Here is an 11877-nt window from a genome sequence, read left to right on the forward strand (position 1 = left end):
TCAAAAAAGAAAAAGTCTGCATGGACCCTACTGAATGGCCGAGTTGTAGGAATCCATTTTGAAGTGATGTTTTGACCTTGACCTATGGCCATTTTTTGACAAACATCGCAGGTGTTATGATAATCTTCCAAGTCTTTGTTTATACCGAACCAGTAGACACTGCGTCTAGCAAGTTGCTTCATTTTGACTAAACCTATATGGTTGGCATGTATAAGTTCAAGAATCCGTCGTTGTAGGGCTTTGGGGATGATCACTCTATCTTGGAACATCAAGCATCCATCTACTATCTCCAAGTCATGATGCTGTGAGTAGATATCTTTAAAGTGTTTGTCAATTCTTTCCGGCCAACCATGGTTGATGTAATAAATTAGTTGTTGTAAAAACAAATCAACTTTTGTTTCTCTGGAAATAATAGAAAACTCAATTGGTAGTTCATTAGAAAAATTCAAACTATTCACACTTGGTATTTCGTATTGCTTTGGAACTTCCATTTCCAAAGGGAATCTTGAACAAAAGTCGGCGTTACACATCTTTTCAGATGGTCTATAAACAATTTCAAAATCGTAAATGGATAAATCCATTACGTAGCGTTGCAATCTGGTTACAAAAATAGCATTACGCCCTGATTTTCCTAAAATACCCAAAAGAGGTTTATGATCTGTATATATAGTAAATTTTTGTCCATACAAAAATTTATGGAATTTCTTAACAGTAGACACTATGGCTAGTGCCTCAAGGTGTAGAATTGGGTATGTTTTTTGAGCTGTATTTAGTGAGAAAGAAGTAAAGCAAATAGGCTTTTCAAAACCATCAATTACGTGGGATATGACACCCCCTAAACCGTAAGACGAAGCATCTGCACATACAACAATCGGTAGTTTTGGGTCATACAAAACTAAAAAATCAGCACGTAATAGTTGATTCTTACAACTATCAAATGCCTTGTCACAGGACTTATCCCATACAAATCTGGTGTCTTTTTTTAGCAATTTATAAAGAGGATTTAAGGTCGACGACAAATTCCTTAAAAACTTTCCATAATAATTTATTAGACCAAGAAAAGCTTTCAATTGAGTAACATTTTGTGGAACCTGAGCTTTTTGAATGGTTGCTACTTTTTCAGGGTTTGGTAACAGCCCCTTGTCCGAAATAAGATGGCCCAAGTATGGTAAATTGCTAACGAAAAACTTACATTTGCTGTAGTTCACCTTTATGTTTGCTTTTGATAAACGGTTCAACACTTCAATCAGTCTTGCTCGGCATTCCTCTATATTTCTCCCAGCAATTAGTACATCATCTAAATAACAATGCACATAGTCCAAATCTTTCAAAATAGTGTCCATAACTTGTTGGAAAATGGCCGCACTGGATGATGCCCCCTGAGGGAGCCTGTTGTAAGTATAGAGTCCTTTAATAGTATTGATGACTACGAACTTCCTCGATTGCTTAGACAGGTTCAATTGTGTATATGCATTAGAAAGATCCAAGGAACAAAAAACTTTACACCCTGCCAATGACGCAAAAAGGTCTTGGGCAGTAGGCAGAGGATAAGTGTTCGGTATCAATACTTTATTGATAGAGACTTTACAGTCTATCACCAGCCTCAAACTCTCATCCTTTTTTACGACCACTACTACAGGTGATGCCCAAAGCCTAGTTTTTATTGGTGTAATAATGCCATCTTTTTGCATATCGTCTAAAAGTGCTACTAGTTTTTCCCTTAAGCGATAAGGTACGTCATATGCTTTTCTAAAGACCGGCTTATCTTCACGAAGGACCAAGTCCGCCTCAAATCCAACAATGGGAGAAGAAATGTTATTATCAAAAATATCACTATATTTCTTTTGAATTTCGCTCAACGTTGTATTCTCATCATTTGTGGAACCATTTATGGAGAAAACACTACACAATTTCTGTCGCCAGCCATCACAAAATATATCGAGCCAATCTCTTCCTAATAAAGGAATAAAATGGTGAATAGTGTTCAACACCACAAGCTCAACTTGAGCCATTTTCTTGTTAATCGAAACATGCACTAATGCAACTCCAAATATCTCCAATGATGTTCCGTTTACCACTACTAATTTGCGTTGGCTAGCTTTAACAGGGAAATTTCCAAAAAGATTGAAGAATTCAGTTCTACCGATTACAGAAACAGCCGAGCCACTATCGGCCTCCATTTTCACCGTCCTGCCCTCAATTACAGCATCAAGGAGACAAGGTTCACTAAATCGGTTAATAGATTTGATCATCAAACATGGATAATCACCTGTAGACTCGTTCTCAGTGTCGTATTCAACTCTCAACCGCTTGAAGTAATCATGTACGTTCTCTGAATCTGACTCCCGATCCGCATCGTCCTTGACGGCATTCACCGCGCCCCTCTGACTGTTTTTAAAGCGATAACAATTTTTTTGCACATGGCCTTTCTGCTTGCAAAAGAAACATGTGAAATTGGAATACCGTCCTTTACCGGGTATCTACGATCCAAGTCAGAACGTCCTCTATCATTCCACGTATAACGGTCTCGATTTCGGCTCCGCGACCTATCATTTCTTCTGTACACATCATATCGCCTTTCATATCTAGCATCCCGACGCCCTAATCGAAACCTAACAGAGTTCACATTTTCCGCGTTAATCGCCATCGCTCTAGATGAAACAAGATCTCGATTTTTAATAAGCTTCTCAGCTGTTTTCAAAAGCAAATTGTCCTCGTTCAACAATTGTCGCTGCAAATCCTTATCGTAAACGCCGTAGATCAACTGATCACGTATCGCGGAATCACGGAACTCACCGAAATCGCACTGTTCAGCTAACAATTTCACTGCCAAGATATAATTTTCACCTGACTCCGATGGGCTTTGCATTCTACACCTGAACTTGTAACGCAAAACGACCTCAGATTCAACCCTGTCAAAACGCTCTTTTAGCTTCTTTGTAATCTCTGCGTAACTCAAAGTCTTCAAATCAGTTGCAGGGTAGAGCAGTTTCAACTCATTGAAAACTGCCATGCCACACAAGTTCATAAATAAATCCTTTTTCTTATCATCTGTAATGGCGTTCACCGAAAAAAAATACTCAAAGTGTTCCACGTAGTTAGAGAAAGACGTATTGGGAACATAGGGATCTACTGTTCCAATCAGCGCCATGTCTTGATGATTTTTACTTTGTTGTTGGAGTCCAAATCCCGTTTGCGCCGCGCCGCCTGGTTTGGCTTGTCCGGCACGCGCTTGCTCCGATCCACTCCAAAAGCACCGGAATGGCAGCTCGAGACTTCCCACCGTTATGGTCCCTTCGCAAGTGGTCAATCGCTGGCCCGACACTTGAAATAAGTTTGCTCGAAACGAGATTTCTTTCGTGCGAGTTCCTCAAATCACCAACCACACTCGATTGACCTTCAGGAACCACTGGTGTCGCTCCAACAGCGCAAGACACTGGCTAATCGAACTGCGTCGCTTCCGACCGGCTGTTATAACAATGACACAAAAGCAAACGAAATCAGTTAAATCGAATAAAATGAAAACAATGGCTTCTGAGGCGGCTTCTTTCCAACTAGTTCAAAATTTCACTAAAAACAATCCACTCTTGAGCAATTAAACTCCGACACAGTCCTTTTGACCTTCACTCACCTTGGTATTGAATACTAGCTAGCCCAGTTAATCAATGGTCGTTATGGCACCTCCGTTTCCACCAAGCTATCTGTTGGCCTTTTCCACACCGTCGATGACGCTCCGGCTAGCAACTACTTTTTTCCCGCACTTCTAGGTTCGCAGATTCTAGCTACTCTACTCTTCCTTCACTCAAAACTTCACTACTTCACTTTTATCCTCGCCGTCACTGAAACTTTCTTCCTTCTGTTATTAATAAAACGCAACTCACTTGGTTGGTAGTCGAACTGATAAGACAGTGCATCGTGTATTTGCTCAGGGTTTTATGTCTGTCAAAGTGTTATACAATAGTTTCTTCTTCATGTATGTATTCACTGCCGTCAAACCAGTTGAATCAGCTGAGGGGGTTTGGCCCTTATTACCGAAATGAAAACTCCGAACGCAAATCTTACACGCACCTTATTCTGTAGCTCATAGTAGGCCCAACTTCCGCTGATGATGCGCCTTAGAATTTCACGATTCACGTTGTTGTCAGCCGTCAGTAAGGATCCGAAGTAGACGAATTCCTCCACCACCTCGAAGGTATCCCCGTCTATCGTAACATTACCACCCAGACGGATGCGGTCGTGTTCGGTTCCGCCTACCAGTTACTTGTGTTTGAGGCATTCACCACCAGTACGATCTTTTCTGCTTCGCGTTTCAGGTGGGTGTACAGCTCTACCACCGTTCCAAATGTCTGGCGATAATGTCCATGTCGTCCGTAAAGCACACAAATTGACTGGATTTTGTGATAATCGTTCCCCGGCTGTTGAGCCCGGATCCTCGTATCACACCTTCCAGCGCGATGTTGAAGAGTAGGCATGAGAGTCCGTCACCTTGTCGCAGTACCCGGAGAGATTTGAATGAACTGGATAGTTCACACTAAACCCTTACGCAGTTTTACACCCGTTCATCGTTGCTTTAATCAGTCTAGTCAGCTTCCCAGGAAAGCCGATTTCTTCAATGATTTTCCATAGCTCTGTGCACTCGATACTGTCGTATGTCACTTTGAAGTCGATGAACAGATGATGCGTTGGGACCAGGTATTCACAGCATTTCTGGACGATTTGCCGTACGGTGAAGATCTGATCCGTTGTCGACCGGCCGTCGATGACGCCGGCTCGATAACTTCCCACGAACTCATTCCTTTTAGGTGACAGACGACGGAAGATGATCTAGGATAGCACTTTTTAGGCAGCCTTCAAAATAGTGACCGCTCTGAAGATATCACAGTTCAAATGGTCGCCTTTCTAGTGAATGGGGCAGATTACCCCTTCCTTTCACTTCTCCGATAGCTGTTCGGTTTCCCAGATCCAGACAATCAACCGGTGCAGACAGGTGATCAACTTTTCTGGGCCTATCTTGGTGAGTTCAGCTGGAATACCATCCTTAACCTTCAGTACCCGGGTACACGCTTTGCCAAGTGTGCAAATTTTTCCGCACGCATAACCAAGCAGACCAACAGCGGTCGCAACATTGACAAAACATCGGAAATGTCAAGCGTTTGCATTGATGTTGGTTGATGCGTGCGGAAAAGTTTGCACACTTGTAAGGAGGATCCTGATAGGGGTCCTTAAGTTCCTGGCTTTTGCGCCAGACGACAAAGTCGTCTGCCAAGACCTCCGATCAACTGTGCCCAGCTAGCTATGGTTTTGCCCAAAACAGGATCCTTCTTCTTGTATTTCCCAAAACTCTCATCAGAAACAATTCCCACGATTCGGTCCTCTATTTCCCAAATTCCCGTCCAAATAATTCCCACTATTCCGTTTCGATTCGTTCATCCAAAAGAATATCTCAGTTATTATGTTGCATAGAGAAAAGTTTAAAATTTATTCAAAGACCCGTTTAAAAATCAAAATAGAGAAAAGTCTGCTTAAATGTTTTAAAATTTCGTATTCGTTATTTTTTTTTAAGAAGAAAAGACATACATTCCCCTACTCTATATCCTGCAAGAGCCAGCTCCTTACTGACTAACCATCGAGGGTTCTCCCGGAGCAATTTGCTAGCCTACGGTACCGAACTTCTCGATGGTCACTCAGTCCCTGCTCGTGACGTCACTCCCCTCTGTGTTGTGTTCTGTACGTGAGTCTTCCTACCCCTCTACTCTGTTTTTCCCCTACTATTCACAATAAAAGGTCCCTACTCGTGTTGTGTGATGGTGTGTGTCAGCTTTTCGGTACTTACAGTTTGATGACGTTTCGATACCTAGCCGTAAGGCACCCTACACACCAGTCAAACGGTTTGACCAACATTGACTCCGCCCCCAGGTTGGTGTTGAAGTTGGTGCTAAGTTTGACCGTGTGTGATGCTGTTGGTCGAACCGATTTGGCAGTTCGTCGAACCGATTTGACGGTTGACGGTTTGGCCGGCAATATCAAACCAGTTTGATTTTACTCAAACCGACGGTGGGCGGAGCCAATGTTTGACGAACCGATCGTCCCGTGTGTAGTGTTGTTGCACAAACATAGTGCGATTTCATATGGGGAAGTATGTTGGTGCAACCAAAGTGACATGTTGGTGCAACACGATTTGGCAGTTCGTCATACAGTTGCAGTAACATTCGCTGGTTCGACCAACATGGGGGCGGTGGCAATGTTAGTCAAACGGTTTGAGTAGTGTGTAGGGTGCCTAACCCTCTTGGGGTGCTCTCGTCACCGTGGAGACGACCGATGACGATCGACCTGGATGCTCCACGAAAGTGCGATCGTCGTAGCACTGGTTGTCGTCGGATGCTGGTGGAAGTGGATGCGGCTGGCGTCCACAACGAAGCCACTCTTCGGTAGACGAGCAACGGGAGCAACTACCCCGTGGCAAGACGACTCTAGGCGAGACGAGGAGAGGCGATGCTAGGGTTCACGATCGTCTTTGTGCTTCGGCGCCGGACGATAGTTGTGGTTGTAGCACAAGGCGCCCGCAGTGAAGCAAACTTCAGCAGACGAGACGGGTGGAGATCTCTCGTGACCAGATGGCTAGAGGTGGGATGGGTGGTGGCGAGGCGAGTCGACCCGAGGCGAGTAGAGGCGGCGCTACACACCACGATCGGAATTTTGACGATGAAGCACGTGATCTTCGTTCCTTCGGCGTCGGTGGGTGGTATTTTCCACGGATAACCTCTGTTTCCGGACATGAGTCAGGGTGATCACACTGGCGTTGGGAAAACTTTCCCCCTTTGGATCCTCCACGATGTGGCGATCACGGGTTGGCGGGTGTGACGCACGTGGGCCGAGCACTCTTTCACGATGAACCAACGCTCTCCGAATGCACCGAGGCGGTCGGTACACCCAGGGTGATCACGCTAAAACCACTTTACCGAGCACTTTCTTCGAAGTCTGGAACTGCACGGTAACGCCCTCGTATTCGCACCTTGCCTCACTGGTCCTGGCTTCCGACTTCGTGGCCAGGAACCCCAAACGGATTCGCCACCTGGTTGTGGCTACACAAATAAAACGTCCATCAGAACCGATCACACACTTAATAATCATTTCAGCCAAATTACCTGTTCTTCACCTTATTTTCTTTTAGTTTTCTTCTGCTACGACTCACGATCAGGGTTGAAAAAATCTCATTCAATTGAATGAATTTCTGCTGAACTGAATGCTTTTGACATTCATTTTCAGCTCCGCTGTGAGATACTTGAAAGTGAACGCAGAAAAATTCAACTACATTGTGGAGGTAATGACTGCACCATCATCAACACACGCTCTGCGCTGATGGATGCTTCATGTCAACACCGGCCGCATGAATGCGACTCGCCCATAAGCAAGCGTGGTGAATATTTGTCGTTTGAGTGCCGGGCACAGGAAAAATGTTGCTTTTGAACCTCGCCGTCTCTCCGGTGTGAGCGACGAGAGAATTTTTATTCTCTTTTGAATTGCCTCCATGAAGGACAGGGGCTTCAACGTCAGAAGCGATGTGGTGAAAAGACAAAAACAAAAACTCACATTCGTTGGTAGCTTCGGAATTTTTGCAACCGTGCTCACGTTATACCTCGCTTCTCTTCTATAAAATTATTAACAAAAATTAATAATCACTTTTTTCTCCATCATTTCAATTAAGTTAAGTTTACTTTTCGTTACACTTTTGTATCGCGCGACTCACGATTTTCTTGTTCGAAATCTTTAGAAACTTTTGTTTAAAAAAACTCTGGAAAAAAAACATTTAAATTATTTAAGCTTTCTTTTCTTTTCAATTTTCTTCTTTTTAACACACTTTAATTTTACTTCGACTATTCTCACTGCACTTAAAACTTTTTACTATTTTCGGCTCGGTGGTCCAAATGGGAAAGACCTTCTCGATCTCCCAGACCAACCAAGAAACCTCTTCTATTCCCATTCTAGATTAATTTCCATAATTCAAGGGTTTCCTGTTTATGTCTTGAATTCCTTTTCCATACAAAAAATTTTCCCGTAAGCAATCATCAGCTGTTCCGGGTTTCCTGTTGATCGCTTTTTCTCCTCCAATATCTTCTACCGATCTACCGTGTAAATCACCCACACATCTTTAAAACATTGATTCGAGCACTCCCTCATTGTTGCCTATATTCCAGGCGCAAATTGAAATATCGTTTATATTTGAAACGACCGATCTACTCGTTTCACACTTGACAAAGCGTGTACTGAAAGCCTTACCAGCTACTTCATTAGTTTTGAGTTGATAAATGGCATCCTTAACTTCCCTCAGCGTGGGAATTGGTGTTGCCGTGGTCTCCCGTGCCTACTTGCTCCACGCCATTCGGGTACTGCTTCCACCTTTCGATCAACTCACGTCCTTCCGTCAAGAAGCCTCCGTTCTTACCCTGCAGATTTCGGGTCGCGGCACGAAGCCGTTGCGGGATGCGTTGAGCTTCTTGTGGAACTTCCGTGTTTCTTGGAAACGGCAAAGCAATTCCATTTCTTCACACTCCGCTTCTTCCAGGCGGCGCTTTTTCTCTTGAAAGAGGCGGGTCTGCTGTTTCCGCTTCTGTTTATAACGTTCCACGTTCTGTCGAGTCCCTTGCTGCAGCATTACCGCCCTCGCTGCGTTCTGCTCCTCCAAAATCGATCTACACTCGTCATCGAACCATTCGTTTCATCGACTCCTTTTCACGTATCGATGGCGCTCTTGGCTGCGTCGTTTATGGCTGCTTTTACTGATCTCCAGCAGTCCTCTAGGTGGGACACATCGAGCTTGCTCTCGTCTGGCAACGCTGCCTCAAGATTCTGCGCATATGCTGAGGGGACATCCGGTTGCTTTAGTCGCTCTAGATTGTACCGTGGCGGTCGCCGGTACCGTACATTGTTGATGACGAAAAGTTTTGAGCGCAGTTTGACCACCACCAGATGGTGGTCGGAGTCGATGTTAGCACCAGGATACGTCCTGAAGTCGATGATGTCGGAGAAGTGCTGTTACGGCAAGTAGCAAGCCCCTCGGCCGAATCAGTAACTTGGTTACAGCAGGGCATCGATATTGAGTATGTATAGGTAGAAGATCAGAGATGACAGGGGAGATAAAGGTTCTGTCAAACATAGTGACTAGCACTTTTGATCATTTTGTTATTACTGGTCGCAATAGGTGAAATTTATTACAGAAAAGTTGAATTAGTGTCGGAATTAAAGAACCTGATCGGAATTTCTTTTCACATACGGTAAAGGAGCAAGCACTTCAATGTTATAAGTATTTTTATTCATATTTGTTTCGCATCAGGGTCAGAATTTGTTGCACGAAGTTGTATTAACCCAGATATCGCTGGTTGGACATCAAGGCAATTGAGAGCCAGTGGTGCTTCCCGAAACAGTAAGCTAGTTGATTTCTTTCTCATTAGATAATTAGAAAACCGCAATTTATTGGATACATTTTATTTAGCCTGGAAACCCATGTATAGTTGCCGAACCCAGAACGGTCTAAAAACTCATCCCACGGTAGAACACCAAAACTGTGAGTCACACCTTTGTAACACTATCGATCCTAACCAATAACTCAATAAAATCATTCTAGCTTAAAGCGTTCAACCCTAATATAAGTGTTTGCTACAAAGATTTGGTGACCGACCGTACAAGTGCCGTCCGTCAATCAGAACATGGTCGATTTCTGATTCCGTCTGCTGTGGTGGGTGTCTGGCCATTTGGCCGAATTATGATCAAAAGAATTCAGAGGAAGTTTTTGACAGTCTAGATCTTCACAAATATTTCCATCTTTTAATCATAGGCTATTCTTTCTAGTTTTGACATTTTGTGATTAATTGGCGTTGAAACTGCCAATATTTTATCAAATATTTTTCCTTCTTTGAATCATAGGCTGTTTTTTCGAGGCGTAATCAATGAGTCGTATGCCGTTTTCGTTCGTTTGCTGGTGGGAGCTGAAGTTACCAATCGTCGGTCTGAATTCCTCCTCCTGGCCTACCTGAGCGTTCAAATCTCCTACGATGATCTTGACGTCGTGGCTTGGGCAGCGATCGTAGTCGCGTTCGAGGTGCGCGTAGAATACGTTCTTGTCAGCATCAGTGATTCCGAAGTGAGAATTGTGCATGTTGATTATGCCGAAGTTGAAGAATCGGCCCTTGATTTTCACCCTGCACATTCTTTCGTCGATCGACTACCAACCGATCACGCGCCTCTGCATATCGCCCATAACGATGAAAGTTGTACCCATGTCCCGTGTGTTGCCATAGTTCTGGTAGATGGTATATGATTACCTCTAAACATTCGCACCGTTGATCCTGTTCAACACACTACGATCCCGAACCTGCGGTCCTTCAGTAGATCGGTGAGTATGCAGTTGCTCCCGCACATACCGAGTTTCCAGCCCCTAAGGGGCCATCCATTAAGTACGCCACGGTTCTAGGGGAGAGAGGGGGTTTGTGAAAGTGTGACAAGTCATGTATCAAGTATTGCTCGTGCAGTTGAAAATCGGAATTTTTGACACGCGAAAATCGATGTTTCTCCTAAACCGTGTGTCGGATGTACGTCGGGCAAAGTGCGCTGGATAGAGGGTCAGGTCCGCTGTCCAGCGCACTACGTCCGACGTTAGGTTTCACGTATGAATTTTGAAAAAAATCGATTGTCGGGTGTGGGGAAACTTCGGGTTTCAACCGCGACGACAATATAGGAAAAACCTATACGAAGATGGGGGTCGAAAATTCCCAAATTTTGGCGTGACGTACTTAATGGATGCTTCCTAACATGGGAATCAGACGATGTTATGAGCCGCTCCTCCTGGAGCTCAGACGATTAGGTTTGCAGAAGCAAACCCCTCTTCCCTGTCAGCCTAAAACCAAATCCCCCGCCATCTAAAATTCCTTCCAAATTTTGCAAGCACTTCCTCGTCTACTGGTGACTGCTTACGACAGGAAACAAGGACGAATGCAACTTTCTCAAGAGGCTAGTATCAGGAAGATCTTGAAGAAATTTTTCATGGATTATAGCAAGCCTATTAGAACTCCAATACTTCAATAACCCAGGGGACTTCAATTAACCCACGGTACGTCGGAACCAACAGAGGCACCATATCGCGAATTACTGGGCAGTTTTATGTACGTGATGTTGGCCACTCGTCCGGATATTTGCTTTTCGGTGGAATATCTTAGACGTTATCAACAGCACCTGGATTCTTCACACTGGACAGCATTGAAACGGGAGGTGCTATACCTGAAGAGCACTATGTGGACCTCGCTGAAGTTCCATCTGCTGGTCAAGCAAGAAGCAACAAACAGTAGCCACGTCATCTAGTGAAGCGGAATATGTGACCCCAAGTAACCAAAAGTTCAGCTAAGAGGGTACTTTATAAGCTAAGAAGCTTGTTGGAGGTTGCTCTTTAGCCTTCTAAGCAGTTTCTTTTTTAAGCAATTTCGGAACTTGAAAGTTCACATAAAGAAGTCGGATAGCATTCTAAGCAGCCTCTGACGAAACTTCCTCAAAATGAATGTGAAAACAAAAATGTACTTTTCAGATTCATCACAACTTGTTGTTGCTTGTATTATTGAGAAACATGCTTAAACTTTTTTTTATTTGTATTAACGAGATTTTCAGCCCTAGGGTAGTTGAGGGGCCCAGAATCAAAGGGGTGTAAGTGACCATTTTGTCGATTTTGAGCTGAGCATATCAAAAAATTCTTCAGATTTCAAGCTTTCTGGAACTTTTTTAAGATAAATTTTACGATGATCAGAAAAAGTAAAATAAATCGTAGAAAATTGGGTCGATTTTGAAAGTCCATACATTTTATATGGGATGAAAAATTGGTGAAAAACTTTAAAC

The 11877-nt window shown here is 43.7% G+C and overlaps 1 long non-coding RNA gene across 1 annotated transcript; it reads left to right on the forward strand.

The window, feature by feature from the left end:
• The first annotated feature begins 9055 nt into the window (after window positions 1-9055).
• Window positions 9056-10750, forward strand: LOC134284870 (uncharacterized). The gene is made up of 3 exons (XR_009995984.1): window positions 9056-9272; window positions 9332-9421; window positions 9491-10750. It is a non-coding gene; the product is annotated as an uncharacterized LOC134284870 (long non-coding RNA).
• Window positions 10751-11877: the final 1127 nt, after the last annotated feature.

The sequence above is a fragment of the Aedes albopictus genome, chromosome 1, assembly GCF_035046485.1.
Source record: "Aedes albopictus strain Foshan chromosome 1, AalbF5, whole genome shotgun sequence".
NCBI lineage: Eukaryota > Metazoa > Arthropoda > Insecta > Diptera > Culicidae > Aedes > Aedes albopictus.